Source organism: Bidens hawaiensis, unplaced genomic scaffold (genome assembly GCF_021521415.1).
Source record: "Bidens hawaiensis isolate Kalapana, Puna unplaced genomic scaffold, B.hawaiensis_p1.1 tig00014352_1, whole genome shotgun sequence".
NCBI classification, from domain to species: Eukaryota; Viridiplantae; Streptophyta; class Magnoliopsida; order Asterales; family Asteraceae; genus Bidens; species Bidens hawaiensis.
In genome coordinates this window covers 506,981-522,599 of record NW_027492240.1, presented here as the reverse complement: position 1 = coordinate 522,599, position 15,619 = coordinate 506,981, and the positions used below count along the sequence as shown (strand labels likewise).

General features: G+C 38.1%; 1 pseudogene; it reads right to left on the bottom strand.

Annotated features, from left to right (window-relative positions):
* Nucleotides 1–4,079: 4,079 nt before the first annotated feature.
* On the bottom strand, nucleotides 4,080–5,918 carry LOC143546475 (protein JINGUBANG pseudogene; annotated as a pseudogene).
* Between the last annotated feature and the right edge of the window lie 9,701 nt (nucleotides 5,919–15,619).

The window sequence follows — 15,619 nt, the reverse complement described above, 5'->3', positions numbered from 1 at the left end:
GGGATTCGGTTAGTTTTAAACTCCTTACACACCTCCGCCAACTTCTCCCTCGCCTCCGCCATCATCTCCACCTCCACCGCACTCGGCTTCCTTCCGCCTCTCATCTTCCCAAGCGTCGCCAACACCAACACTATCTCCGCCACTCTCTTCACCTCACTCGTCATTTTCACATCCTCATTACCAGTTTTCACCTTCTTATTACTCAAATTTGGGTTTTGCAATTTGGGATGTGGATTAGGGTTTGGTTCACTGGAGAGTGTTGCAGGGATAATAATAATAATAATAATAATAATAATAATAATAATAATAATAATAAACGGTGAAAAGACGAAAATACCCTAAACTTTCTGACACCAAACGGTGAAAACTAACGGACGTTCATGTTTGGGGGCACCCGGGTACTAAAAAAACAACCTCAGGGGGCAATGGTGCTATTTCGGAACCACTGGGGGCAAACGTGCTAGTTTGACAAACCACAGGGGGCAAACGGGCAATTAACTCTTGTTTTTATGTTTAAATTATTATACAAAATAATCTCTAGCCATATAATTATTTATTTATTTTGAATTTAACTGGTTTCAATCACATATCATTTGGTAATATATATATATACATATATAAACAAAGAGATCATCAAAGCAAGTTTGAATTGAGATGTATGCTCAGTTTACATGCAATATTCTTCACAAAAACAAAATCACAATGATGAAAAAACAGTGAATAATAATAAATAATAATATGTCTTACATGTATATAGAAACTTCACACACCTCTACCTCTTTCTTTGTTCAACTTTCACAACAACAATCATGAACACATTTATTATAATACTCTTCACCAGTCAACAACATCCTTAAACATTAAACAAACATAAAAACAATAACAAAAACACAATCTTAAACTAGATCAAACAAGAACATGAGTACTAGGGTTTGTTTAATCTAAGCAAACAATATTAATAATAATAATATATATGATATATATATCGGACCATTATGCTTTCATTCCCCATGAGATCCAGATTCAGAAGAAAGTTAGAGAGAGAAAAGAGTTGACCTTTGATCTAGAATTAGGGTTTCTTTTTTCTTCTTCTTATTCTTCTTTAATGAACCCATATCTTTGTTTGGTTTTTTTCACTTGTTGAAATGAAAGACTTAATATATATCTTCTTTCTAACTCTCTTTAGTAATAATCTTTTTGATTTGGGTTTTGCGGTTTTGATCGATCTTTGAGGAACAACAAATGATGAGAGAGAGAGGTCAGCAGACATGATCATTGCTAAGAGAGAGAGAGAGAGAGAGTCAAATAATGAGAATTTGAATGATGTATACACCAAGGTATATATGATTTACTGTAGATGTACAAAGGTTTTTTTTTTTACTTTGTGACCCTTTTTCACATGACATCTAGGCGGTGTTTGAGATTTCTTATCTAATTAGACTTTTTATAACTTATTGTCATAAACCATAAGTTACAAAAGTGTATCTTATGATTTTGGTTTATTGCTCTCATAACATTGAATTTATCCAAACATCTTATGACTCATAAGGAGGCGGAAATAAGAAATCCCAAGCACTCCCCTAGTTGTGATGAAACCCACAAGACAAGTTAAACATCCCCTTTTCAACTAGGGGTTTAAACTAGCTCGAACTCGGCTCACTGTGACTTATGAGAGCTCGAGTTAATCAGCTAGGCTTGTTTCGAGCTCTTTTATAAAGCTCGGCTCGTGAGTTGTTGTGAGTTGTTTTATCAAGCTCGGGCTTAACTCATTTTATATTTATTAATTAATTAATTATATATATATATATATATATATATATATATTTAAAAAAATTTATTTATAAATTTTGAGAAAGGTCTTAAATGAGTAAGCTTGAGTAGTACATTAACGCCAAAGCTCGGCTCGAGCTCATTTGTGCAATGTGAAATTAATATACACGGCTCGATCTCGGGCGCTTCGATAACTAAACGAGCTTTATTTTAGGTTCGGGCTTGACTAAAAAAAACTAAGCTCATTTTGAGCTTTTTATCGATTTGACGACGAGTAACTTGTGAGTGGCTCGGCTTGTTTGCACTTGCACCCTATTTTTCGGTAAAGTTATGCTTAAGGGGAATTAATTACAACCGTATTTTCCTAAGTGTTAACTATATGTTAACAACAATATAGATTGTGACATTACTAGAAATGAAGCATAGCTAGTGGCACGACTGTATACACATATTAGAGGAACTTTTTCTTCTTAATATGCTACAACCAATGGATATCACGTTCAACTTATGTTCAACTAATGCTCTGGGTATTCTATAATATTATGGTGTTCATCGGACGTTCTGTTAACGATTTGTTCGGTTATGAGATTTTACTTAAACTTCGTGATGATTTATTCTAATTAAACGTTGAAGTAAAATATGATAATATATCTTACTTAATAGTCATGTGACGATTCTATAAAGTCGTCTATAAAGTCTTAACTGTTAGTTATGAAGTTGTTTGAAACAGTAATAATAAACTTAATTAAGTCTAGTGTTAGTTCATTAAATAATATGGAACTACACGGACTAAACTGAAAATACGTTAAAACGCCTAACTGGTGTAGGAGATCAGAAAATAGCACGTATGTTGTCCAAAAAACTCTTGGCGTGTGTGTGTGTTGCGATTTGGGTGACCAGATACGAGAAGGGAGAAGAAATCGGGTTGAACCACATCCGATATTGGAAGTGAAATCAAAGACTTGGATACATAATCATCATCCATTAAAAACAAGAATCATCTTTTGGAAAATTCGCATTGTAAATGTTTAATTTTAAAGGAATGCATATAATCTAAAGTATGTGTGATGTGTCAATGATGCCTAATTGTCATTAGAACAAATTATGATGCATAAGCATATGCAAGAAATTAGTTCATGTTGCGTTTAATGCACACTGAAAAGTGAAATCTAGTTGTTTTGGGCCACAAATTATGAAAACCTTTGTTGGGCCAAAAAACATGATAACGTTGCCCCTCAGTTCTTGGAGAGTTGGTGTTTTTGCACGAAACCACAAAGATTAGGCTCCATTTAGAAAACGGATAGGTTTTAAATAAAAGAATAATATTTCTAAAAGTAACTACTTTATTTATAAAACCTAAAACAAAGATTAAAGTATCAAGGTGTGTAAAAAAATGTGTTTATTTAAAGTGATTAAGATTTCTATTCTCTTGATGAATAAAAGTGTAGATTTATGAGTAGGTTTAGAGGTTTTTGAGTTATCTGGTTTGAAAATATCACATAGACGTTAAACTTTTTACTTTTGTCGAATCGGTGATTATCAATTTTGACTGATATTTCTTTAATGCTACAAATTAGATTTCTTAAGTTTTTTATAGATAAAATGTTAATATACGTCTATATTTTAATAGTTTACCCACCTCTAAACAAGTGATTTCTAACAAATATTTGTTTCCACAAATTTGATTAATATTTAAGAAAAAGTTCATAAAATGTCCCATTAAGAGAGATTCATGAAATGTCCCCCTAAACATGTTGCCGACTATGTGTTGTTTTAGGCCGGATCACGAGTTTTGTTGTGCAAATAGAGGACGGCATTTGTCAACAAAGAAGTCGGCCCAACATATTTGCCAAATATTTGGTCTGAGGCCACATAAATTTGTGTTCCCATGTTTGGTAGGGATGCCTATTTCCAAATTTTTTATCGGGACGAATAGATTTTTCAAATTACCGTCGGGAGCCATAGATGTTTTTAATTAAATTTCCTATTGGGACACATTTTTTGCTTGAGCCACCGTGTTTTTCTTTCTTGATGACATGTATCATCTTCTTGTTAGATGAGAAACTCGTCATGACGACTAAACGACATGTCACCGGCAACATGTTTGAAAGGGGACCAAACAAGAATTCAGTTTGAAGAAAAAGAATATTTTTAGAATTTTCCCAATATTTAATCTATTCAAAATATCAGCATGTTCTCAAACTACAAATCTGTCTTTCAATCATAAATCATAATTTAAGGTAAACTTTGACATCCTGTTTTCTACAAGTTAATCATCAAACCTTTAGGAAAAGAAAGGAAAATAAACATCACTCTCCTATAATCCTATCTACAAATTAAATCCACAAAACATATAATAATCACACATATTATAACAAAAAAAAAGTAATGAAATCTAAAGAAAAGGTACCCATAATTTCCACATTTAAACTCCCACCATAAACTAGATAAGATGTACCACCACTACTACCAGATGTACAACTCTCCACTGCGGCAGCCAAACATTTTATTGAACCTTTATGCCCTTCCAACACACTCAAACACCAATATTTTTTCCCACCAATACTTCTCCTCCATACTCTAATTGTTTTATCTGCTGACCCACTAAACACAACATCATCTACCACCACTAGACACAAAATGGCCTTAGTGTGTCCCCTAAGTGCACCAGCCACCACCATGTGCCGCCCATCACCGCCACCACCCCCACCTTTTTCCCATACAATTATCGACCGATCACAAGTGCCTGAGTATAAAACCGACCCATCGGTGCTTATAGCCAAAGCATTCACCGCGGATTTTTGTTTTTCTAATGTGTCCACTAGCTTATGTTTTTTTCTCTCCGCTGTCTCTCCTCCACACTTTGATTTTCCGGTCCGCAGAGCCCGTGTAAACATTAAAACAAATTGATATACACATTATATACATTTGTCTTGTCACTTTTTTTAGGTGGTCTAATAAAAAAATTAGCGTTTTAAGTACACTTTTAAACTATTTTGGTTGCGTAGCTCGCAACCAAGATAGCGAACTCAATAAAAATATGGCATCAAACTTAAAATAAATCCGAAATTTAAAAATATTTTTTATCATCTAAAAGGTTTTAAAAAAGTTGGAAGGAAACATATTTCCAATATACGAAAACTGTCCGAAATATCATTAATATATCCAAACTATCCAGAAATTATATGAGTCGAAATATCTAAAAATCATTCAAAATTTATCAGAAAATTTATCTATCTGAAATATCTAACTTAAAAAAAATATTTTGGATATAAAAATTTCGGATAATTCAGGTTCGGTTTTTTAACACTCCCCTCGAAATAGGTAACTCACGGGGGGGGGGGGGGGGGGGAGCTCCTCATTAAAGTCGCAACGAGGGTTTAACTTTCTAAAAAAACTTACAAAAGGCTAAATCATGAAGAGAAGTGCGACTATTAACGGTTTTGTTGTAGCTAAATCTAGGGATGAGCATATTTGGTATTGGTAGTAATGGTACCGGTACCGAATTAATACCAAGTTTTTAGTACGATATTTCACAAATTTTGCATTAATATTTGTATCGATCCGAAAATTTCGATACATGTACCTGTAAAAATATTTGTGATTTTCGGTACCGGTTTCGACCGATCTCATCGCTAGCTAAATCTCTTGTTTAAATATTCTTCTCTTCATAATTACCATATAATTTCCAAATGTGTCATTTACTAAAATGTTATATTTATCTCAACATACCAATCATGTGACACAACAACAGCGTTAATAGCATCATCATGCGCATTCCAAACGGACTCCAAACGCTTAAAATCGGACGTCCGCCACACCTTAAACGTCCGATCCCACGAACCCGAGTAAACCAACTCCCCGTCTTTCGACAACGCCAAGGCTGAAACGGCGTCCACGTGGTGCACCCAAGTACACCTCCTATGACGCCGTATTTTAACGTAGTTTTTTGCGAACACAAGCTTTGTAAGACGATCATTAAGCGTAGGTAAAACCGCTATAACCTTGATTGTGTTATGTTTCTCGTCGTATTTCCACACACAGATTTTATGATCTTGATGGCCCGTGAACACCTTTAAGAACGAATTGATAATCAGAAACATAAATAAACACATGATTTAGAATGAACTCTCGTGTTATTATAAGCAAGAAACCAGGTCAAAACTCGATTACAATAATATAATACCTCGTATCATAACCTTAATTATTGTATATAAGAGTAACCTTACTTGGTCAACAACTAATGCGATTATGACCATACTGAAACAAAAACCGACATTTTGGTTTTACATTTGCGTAAAGCAGAACTTTCGTTCGGTTTCAGTTTTGTGTGTAACTAAAACCGACAAAAACCTAACCAAACTTATAGATTTCTTTATTAATAATTTTTAGTAAATATAATAGTTTAATATATATAGCTTAACGCAAATTTTTAGCTAAAATGTGTAATAATCAATTAGTTTTTAACTTAGCTTCAGCCAATTCTTTCGACCCAAATTTTCAACCTCAATGACGAAACAGAAAAAACCTAGCGCAAACCAAAACCAAACAAAAAAAAACCTGAAATTTTTTCAAAAACTCAAAAACCGACATTTTGGTTTTGTTTCATTATTAGCCCAAAATCGAATTTTTAAGCTAAATTGTGTAATAATCAATCAATTATTAGCTAACAAAAACATTGATGCTCAAATTCATTAGTTTTAGCCAATTTTTTTCAACCAAAGTTTTCAAACTCAAATCACAAAATCAAAAAAACCTAGAGCAAATGCAAAAAAAAAAAAAAAAAAAAACGAAAAAGCTGAACAATTTTCAAATACTCAAAAACCGACATTTTGGTTTTTGGTTCAGTATTAGCCCAAAACCGAATCATGGATGCTCAAACTTTTTAGCTAAAATGTGTAATAATCAATCATTTATTAGCTAACAAAAGCATTAATGCTCAAATTCATTTGCTTTAGGGGGTGTTTGGGATTGATTATTTTATCTCCTTATGACTTATAACCTATAACTTACAACTTATAAGTTATAAAGTGTTTGAAAAAGTTAAACTTTGTGTGTGAATAGGTTATAAGCTACAACTTTGTAACTTATGACATATGACTTAGTCACTTATATAAGTTATAAGGAGGTTAAATAAGGAATCCGAAACACCCCCTTAGCCAATTTTTTTCTACTCAATTTTTCATATTCAAATGACAAATTAAACCGAAAACACGATAACGAACCAAAACCAAAAATATTAAAACCAAACTGTTTTCAAAAGCTCAAAAACTAATATTCCGAATTTTGGTTCATTGTTAGCCCAAAACTGAACCATGCAGTCTCCTATTACAACCAATAAACTCATTACATTATTATTATTATTATTATTATTATTATTATTATTATTATTATTATTATTATAAAAATTAACACACCTTGTTGAAGAAGCGTGGATCGACTTACTTGTATACGATCAACGTCCCTCGGGTACGAGTGTGCTATATCACCGATGGTTTTCCGAGATACGAGTTCTTCCACCTACAAAACGAACAGCACCGTGAGCTTACCCCTCAGAAAGGGACAGAGGGGTCCTCTTTGGGGTAACCCTCCGGTGTGAGAATCAGATATTGTAGGATGGGATAATCAGGATGTGAAAATGAGTAAAGGATTTAGAGTATATTTTCCTGCTCCCTCCAACTGTGGAGGTGGTGTGGTATTTATAGTATTAGGGTTTCCAATGACTGGGCTCAGACCCAATTAGGGCCTTTTTGGCCTCCTCCTATTGCTTCGCGCCACGTGTACTTAGGACACCTGGTGCTTTTTTATTGATTATTCTCTGACCAAGGTATTTCACCTGACCCATGTGCCATCACGTGGTGGCACATGGGCTTTGCTGAGTTGTCCACCCTTCATTGGCAGCTGTCAACATCAGCACATTCTTTATTCCTTAAAAGATACATTCTGGAAGGTTTCCTGATGAGTATAATCATGGTTGTCCTTATCCTGATTTGGATTAGACTATTGTCTCATTTGTTGTGTGTCGCTTACGCGCGGCCTTTATGCGCCTATCCCGGGGATGCGCAAGTTCTTCTCTTTATTCTCACAGATGTTTCATGCGCTTGCGCATATGTGATATGCGCCACGCGCAGATGTTTCATGCGCTTGCGCATAGGTTTTGGCTTTGTGTCTTCATGACATCCTGATTTCAAGCCTCTTGTGTATATCTTGTGGGTTGACCCGCCCTGCTCGATGTTAAGGCAGGTGCATACCTCTTCAAGCCCCCCAGTCTAATGTGTGTCTTGTCTCGCGCGAGCGAGGTAAGATAGATATTAGACTTAATAGTTTGCTTTTTCAATAGGGCTTGTTTTTTCTTTTTCTTTTCTTGTACGCGCGTTGCGCGAAATTCCATCCCTTTGGTTAAAACGAATCGTCAATGCACGTGGTTGGTTGGTGTTGACATGCATCAGAGATGGAGACGTTATGTGTCAGACCTTTCGTGTGCTCGAGGTGCTACAGCGGCTTTTCACGTCTCCTCATACAGTGTCAGGAACACGTGTCGCGCTTATGTTGACCTACGCCTGCGAGTGGGGGCGCGTGAGCGTAGATCTGATTATTACTTGTTTCTCTCTCTCTCTCCTGGGCCTATAAAACCAAACCTTTTGAACGGTTTTTTCTTCATCTCCACTGTCATTTTCAGAGCTTTTGCCTATCATTTACATTCCGATTAAAAGCTTTCGTCTTTGTCCCTGAATTCCGTGCTTAAAGTAACCATATTGTTCGATTCGCAATTGTATGTCTGATAACCCAGACACCACAATTTCCCCTAGTAAAGGCCGTGTAAAATCAGTGGTTATGTCTACTTTGAAGAAAACCGGCAAGGGTACTCGGGTTGCCGAGGCTTCGTCGGAGGAGGGGGGAAAGAATAAAACGGCGAAAAGATGGGACGAGATCCCCTGCAAGTTGAAACAGCCTGAGCTTGATAGTCTCATTGCTTCTCAGGGTTTTCTCCCTGAGTATGGTTGTCTGCTCCCGGCAGCCGGGCAGACGGCTGCGGATCCTCCTGCCGGCTATATCTCTCTATATTCTCATTTTCTTACTCACTGTAACCTTCGTCTTCTGATGACAAGGTTTATAGGTGCGCTCCTTCAATTTTATGGGATTCACATATCCCAAGTTCACCGTTTTGGGTTGGTGCGCATGACTCATTTTGAGTTTATGTGCAAAACTCAGCGCGAAGAGCCTACTCCTCGCCGCTTTCAATATTTCTATAAACCAAAGGTTCAAGATTCTTGGTTTTCGTTTACTCCGCGCAGTCAGAAGGTTAAATGCTCTACTGTCACTTTTAAGAGCCTTCATGACTGGACTGAGAAGTTTTTCTACGTCAATGCTGGTGTTATTCCAATCCACATGACTATGCGCGCGATCACTTCTGCGCCCGCGGATGACAATGTCCTTAAGAACCCAACGGGCACATGGGTTAAAAAATTAACTGCTGAACCATCCCCCGCCAAGAATATTTGCGAGGAAGCGTTGGTGGGGGGTTGGTATGAGCAAGAGGTGGACTGACAGCGAGACTGAGCCTGTCATCCATGTTGATGGCTCAGGTGGGTTGTTTGTTCATTGCATTAATTTTGCGCGAGTATAATTCGTTTTGCTGATATCACTTGTCTTGTTTTATGCAGAAAGCAAGGAATACATCCACGCCGCCTATGACAAGCATACAGAAGGTGGCTCTGTCGCCCTGAACGCTGGGGAAGTTGCTTTCCCTGATCGCTTCGATGATATGTTCATCCCTGTCGACTTAGAATTTTGCTTTGACAGCGATGCGCCTGGTAAGCCCTTGTATTTGTGTTTAGGCCCTTAGAATACCAAATTTGGTTTTAACATTTCTGTTGCACGTATTGTAGATGCGCTCGCTAATTATGGGTTGGAGCCTGTGGAAGAGGAAGGGGAGGAGGAAGAAGCTGAAGCGCGAAAACTCAAGCGCAAGGCTAAAAGCAAGACTGGCGCAGGGGCCAGTAAAAAACAGAAAAAATATGATGCCTCTGTTGCCCATAATCTTCCTCCTACTCAAGTGAAGTGACTTGAGAAAACCAAGGGTTTTACTTCCAAGTTTTCCTCGTCTTCTTTGCCTCAAGATGTGGGCACTCCTCCAGTCCACACGAGGTATGGTGCTGCCACCTCATCTCTGCGCGCGGCGGACAAGGGAAGCGGTGCTGCGCCTGCTGTTTCGTCTTCTCCAACAGGTATACTTTGTTTATATTTTGTGGTTTTATGAGCGTGATTCCGATAGAGTTATTAATAAAGCTTTGTTCACTCAAATGTTTGTAGAGCCGGCAACGTTGGTGGCTCAACCTCAGGCGCAGCAAGGTGCCAAGGCTTTGCCGAAGGTTGTTTTGAAGTCCTCTGTTTTGCCCTCAAAAAGGGGGAAAATGGACTTCATGGCGATGCTTAATTCACGGACTGCGGTGCGCCAATGTATTTATTGCGCTTTGATTGTCTGATTTTTTCCTTTAGTTCAAGTCATGAATCATTTCTCCTTGTTGGTTTTTTCATAGGAATTATAGCTGGCACACAAGCTGCTGGTGGCACTGCTAGCGCTGGCGCCGTTAGTTCTGCTCCTGCTCCAACAAATACTGAATCTCCCCTTATTGGGATCACTAAGGAGCAGGAGACTATATTTCGCGCTACTCTAACAGCGTCAAGACCTCCCTCACCTCCTCCTGCGCGCAGCCCTCCTCGTGAGACTATTTTTTATTCTTCCAAGTCGCAGGAGAAGAGACCTGTTATAGAGGATGATGAGGAGGTTGATTTTGAAAATTCTGATGGTGGCCGCGTAAGCCCTACAGCGCCACGCGATTTCGTGGTGCAGCCTTCTTCTCATGGGGCAGGCAGGAGCTCATCAGCTGCCGCTAACCTTTCTGCCAGTTCTTGTAACACCCACTAACCGCAGCGGAAACGTAAACGGGATGCAACAGACACGTCTGATATCAACAGCATTGCTTATAAAGAAAACACCACTACATTAATTTTCACTATATTACATTGTTCCGAGTTTAGTTACCGTCTAGGCGTTAACACATAAGTTTTACCAACAGTACATTAACATATTTAATACAAAAAGATCATTTAGCTTCCACAAAAAGCACACATCGCCAAGCATGTAGCAATTATTCCAGTTTGGGGGTACCTAGAAAGCATGTAAAGAAAACGGGTCAACTACGAATAGTTGGTGAGTTTCACTAATTTAAATAAACAGTGACAAATCATTATAATGATCATATATTAGCGATGTAATTATGCTGAGCCCACAAGTGAAACCTCTGACTATCCACATACAACCCCGTGGCATACTCCGCCCACGGACCTGCCCCAAACCGCTATGCCTAACATTACATAGCAAAAATATATAACAACAAAATAGACATGTGCAACTGGCTGGGAAACATCAGCAAATCCATGCCGGACCAGTTGGGTTTGTTAGACCAATAGTACTATTCACACTCTACCGGCTTTTAGCTAATCACTCGTGTTGCGGGGCCTTACAATGTTAGTAACTCAGACAATTACCATCTTAGTACATTTCCGTACGATTCCCGTACAATAAAATATATAAATACACGCAAATCCATGCGTTCAGTATGTACTTAAACATTTCAATAGTAACATGCTTTCCGCCCCGAGAAAATATTTAAAAACAATTCAGAAAAAGGGGCTCGTGAAACTCACCTTATCGCAAGCAAGCAGGTAACACAGTACGTGAGCTACTAGTCCGGATCTGTAATACGATCCCTAAGTTCGTTACTATACAATCACTATTAATATAACTTTAACCGTGTTAACCGGTACATCTGGGGACATTGTTAACCCAGTACTGTAACCGTTCCGGGGGCAATGTTAACCCAGAAACACTTCTCCGGACTCAGATCGTGATATCATTTAGAGTTCAATAGTTAAAATTACTATTAGTTCGTTTTCCCCGTTTTGCGTGCCTAGCACGGTTATCCGTTTTTACGTTTCAAAAATGAGTTTGGTCACACACGACCCAAAAATAGTTGTTGACTGACAATTTAATTAAACTTGTGAAATTAGAGCTCGGTTTAGACGCCCCGATTGGCCGCGGGACCTGTTTCCGTCTTTAGTGTACCGTAAAACTGTTAAATCGGATAAAATTACCCAAATCATCCGAATTATTTCCGGATGATTTATTTTTACTTGTTTAACTCAATTATAAGAAAATAGTTCATTTTCAGGGTTTTTATACACCAGTCAGCTCGTTTAGGCAAACTTTACCGGTTTACGCGTTTTAAACTTTAAAGGTTTGTTTTTACACAAATAATTATCCGTTTAATCTCGGATCTTGAAATTTTGCACAAATCACTTTTTGACAGTGGGGAATTTTATAAGAATATTTCCAGAATTAATTTTTATATTTAAAATTTATTTATCTATTTTTAAGCATCATTTAAACACTAAATATGTCGTAAATACCAAACGACCTTAGAAAAATCCCAAATTTTTCCTGGATGACCCCTGCCATCCACATAGTCCCCTGTAATTTTTCCAGAACCAAAATCTCTTTTTACATGCCATTTTCACTAAAACCGAGCTAGAAAACCCTAGAACTCGTTTAACCGAAAAGCCTACTTAGACTTCTCCAACTGACCTAAAATTTTGTGTGTGACTTTTTCATGTTATAAAAAGCTTATCTGGAATTTTCCAGAATTTATCATGATATTTAAGTATTTTTCACCATTTTTAGCCAAAACCGAGCATCAAATTCACCAAATATTCATCCTTTGTCCAAAAATTACCAAATTTTCACAGATCTCATATTTCCATGTGTAGATCATCTCTGTAAAATTTCGTAGCCTAACTCTAAATGTACCACAATCTGTCCCAAAACACACACACCATATAAAAACCGAACTACCTTGTGTTCTTAGCTTCAAATCCCAAGGATCTTGCTTTTTAGCCTTTGTTAACAACTAGATACAACACCTACAAGCACAATAACACCACACCAAGCAAGTTACACCCACAATCAAGCCATTTCTTTCATGGGTTCGGTTATGACTTAAAAACAAAGATTTAAACCGTAAAAATTCGTTTTTGGTTCGTTTAACTCCTTTCTTGGACCAAGATCCCTTGTATAACCCGTATACATCACTTGATCATGCAAGAATCGGTTTTCATCTTTGAAACCTCATTTTCTTGCAAATAAACTCAAGAAACGAAGATGGAAACGTAAATAACTTGATCTTTACCTTGATTTTCTTGCTACAAATCTAGGTTTTTAGTTCATGAAGTGGAGAGAATTGTAAGATCTTGAAATATTTGGTTAAAAAAAATGATAAGGCAAGGGGTATTTACCCCCAAGCCGATCAGAATAGAGGGGAGGTGGGGTGGGACCCACCTTTCCAATTCTAGCCACACATTTGAATTTTTGGAAATCCGGATAATGTTTTGGATAATCTGGTTCAGTTCGTTTTTCGGTTAAATGTTTAATTTAGCTTAAAACGAGGCTAAAACGGTCGTTTTCGGCTTAAAAAATGAAATTTATATAAAACCGATTTAAAAACTTTAAAAACTTAACCCATGACATTTATTAACTTAAAACATCATATTATTAATAATTGCGCATCTTTTTCGGCTTGATCGATCGTCTCTTGCTCGGTTTGGTATTAAAGGTTTCGTTTAACGTACCGACGTACCATTAAATCGAAAATTCTTTTTCTGTGCCTTAATTCACTTATCCCGAAGCTTTAATACTTCGTAAACATCACTAAATACCATATATCTCGTCTAAAATGTAATCCTCGATTCATTCGGGCTTCAATAACCGTTAATCGGTTAATCGTATTTCCAATACGATTAACTGTATAATCGAGTATAATCCGTACTGTGAATCATACATACACGTATAAACGCATTATAATTCACATATTCATTATTAAGTAACACATAAATAGTATATACCGGCTAGGGTATACCTGATTTTGCCGGAATCGTTACATTCTCCCCCCGTAAAACAAAATTTCGTCCTCGAAATTTTACGCGTCGACTACTTCCTTTTGAGGAAATAGGTGGGGGTATTTCTTCCGGAATTCGTCATTTCGTTCCCATGTATATTCTGGGCCTCGTTGCGAATTCCATCTAACTTTGACCAACGAAATCTTATTGTGTCTAAGTTGCTTGATTTTTCCGTCTACTATTTCTATGGGTTCCTCTACGAAATTGAGCTTATCACTTATTTGGACACCCTCTAAAGATAACACCGACGTCTCATCCGCCAGACATCTTTTCAAGTTCGATACGTGAAACACGTTGTGAACTGCACTCAGTTCATCGGGTAGTTCTAATCGGTATGCTACGGGACCGATTTTTGCAGTAATATTGAATGGTCCAATATATCTCGGGGCTAACTTCCCCGCCTTTCCAAATCTGACTACACCCTTCCAAGGTGATACCTTCAAATACACTTTGTCACCTTTCTCAAACGACAACGGTTTTCTACGGGTATCGGCATAACTCTTCTGCCGATCCCGCGCGGCCTTCAGATTGTTCCTAATTTCAAGGATTTTGCTGGTCGTTTCCTGGACCAGGTCTGATCTAATAACCTGAGTGTCGCCCACTTCAGTCCAGCAGAGTGGTGATCGGCACTTCCGACCATACAATGCTTCGTAAGGCGCTGCCTTTATACTGCTATGGTAACTGTTATTATAGGAAAATTCAACGAGTGGGAGATGTTGATCCCAATTTACCTTAAAATCCAGTACGCATGCACGAAGCAAATCCTCCAGGGTTTGGATGGTCCTCTCAGACTGACCATCGGTCTGAGGGTGGTAAACTGTGCTTAGATCAATACGCGTTCCCAGCGCTTCTTGGACAGCTTGCCAAAGATTGGAGGTGAAATGGCTATCCCGATCGGAGATGATTGAGATGGGTATCCCATGACGGGACACAATTTCATTTATATAAATCTGCGCAAGTCTCTCAGTGTTATAATTATTTCTAATCGGGATAAAATGTGCCGATTTGGTTAATCGATCCACGATTACCCAAATTGCATCATGTCCTCGGGACGTTTTAGGGAGATGTGTCACAAAATCCCTCGTGATTTGCTCCCACTTCCATTCGGGAATTTCCGGTTGTTGTAACATCCCCGAGGGTTTCTGGTGCTCCGCCTTAACTTTCGCACAAGTCGTACACTTACCGACATACGTTGCTATATCCTTTTTCATACCCGGCCACCAGTAGAACTCCTTCACATCCTTGTACATCTTATCCGATCCCGGATGTATGGAATATTTCGATCTATGCGCTTCGTCCATGATTAATTCACGAAGGTCATGGAGGGTCGGGATCCAAACCCGATTTTTGAAATAGAGAATTTCGTCCACGCGCTGTTCGAAATTCTTCTCATTGCCGTAAAGTCTTTCCTTTTCCAATTGTTCCTCTTTCAACGCCTCACGTTGAGCGACTCGAATCAGGTCCGAAAGGTTCGACCGGACTATTATCCCCAGTGCTCGCACTCGCAATGGCTTAACCCGATCTTTCCTACTCAAGGCATCGGCTACGACGTTAGCCTTGCCGGGGTGATAACGGATGTCACAGTCATAGTCGCTTAACAACTCGACCCATCTTCGTTGCCTCATATTCAGTTCTTTCTGATCGAATATGTGCTGCAAAATTTTATGACCTGTGAAGATGGTGCACTTCGTACCGTAGAGATAATGTCTCCAGATTTTAAGTGCGAAGATAACCGCTCCCAGTTCTAAGTCATGAGTAGTGTAATTTTTCTCGTGTACTTTTAACTGTCGGGAAGCATAGGCTATAACCTTATTATTCTGCATCAACACGCATC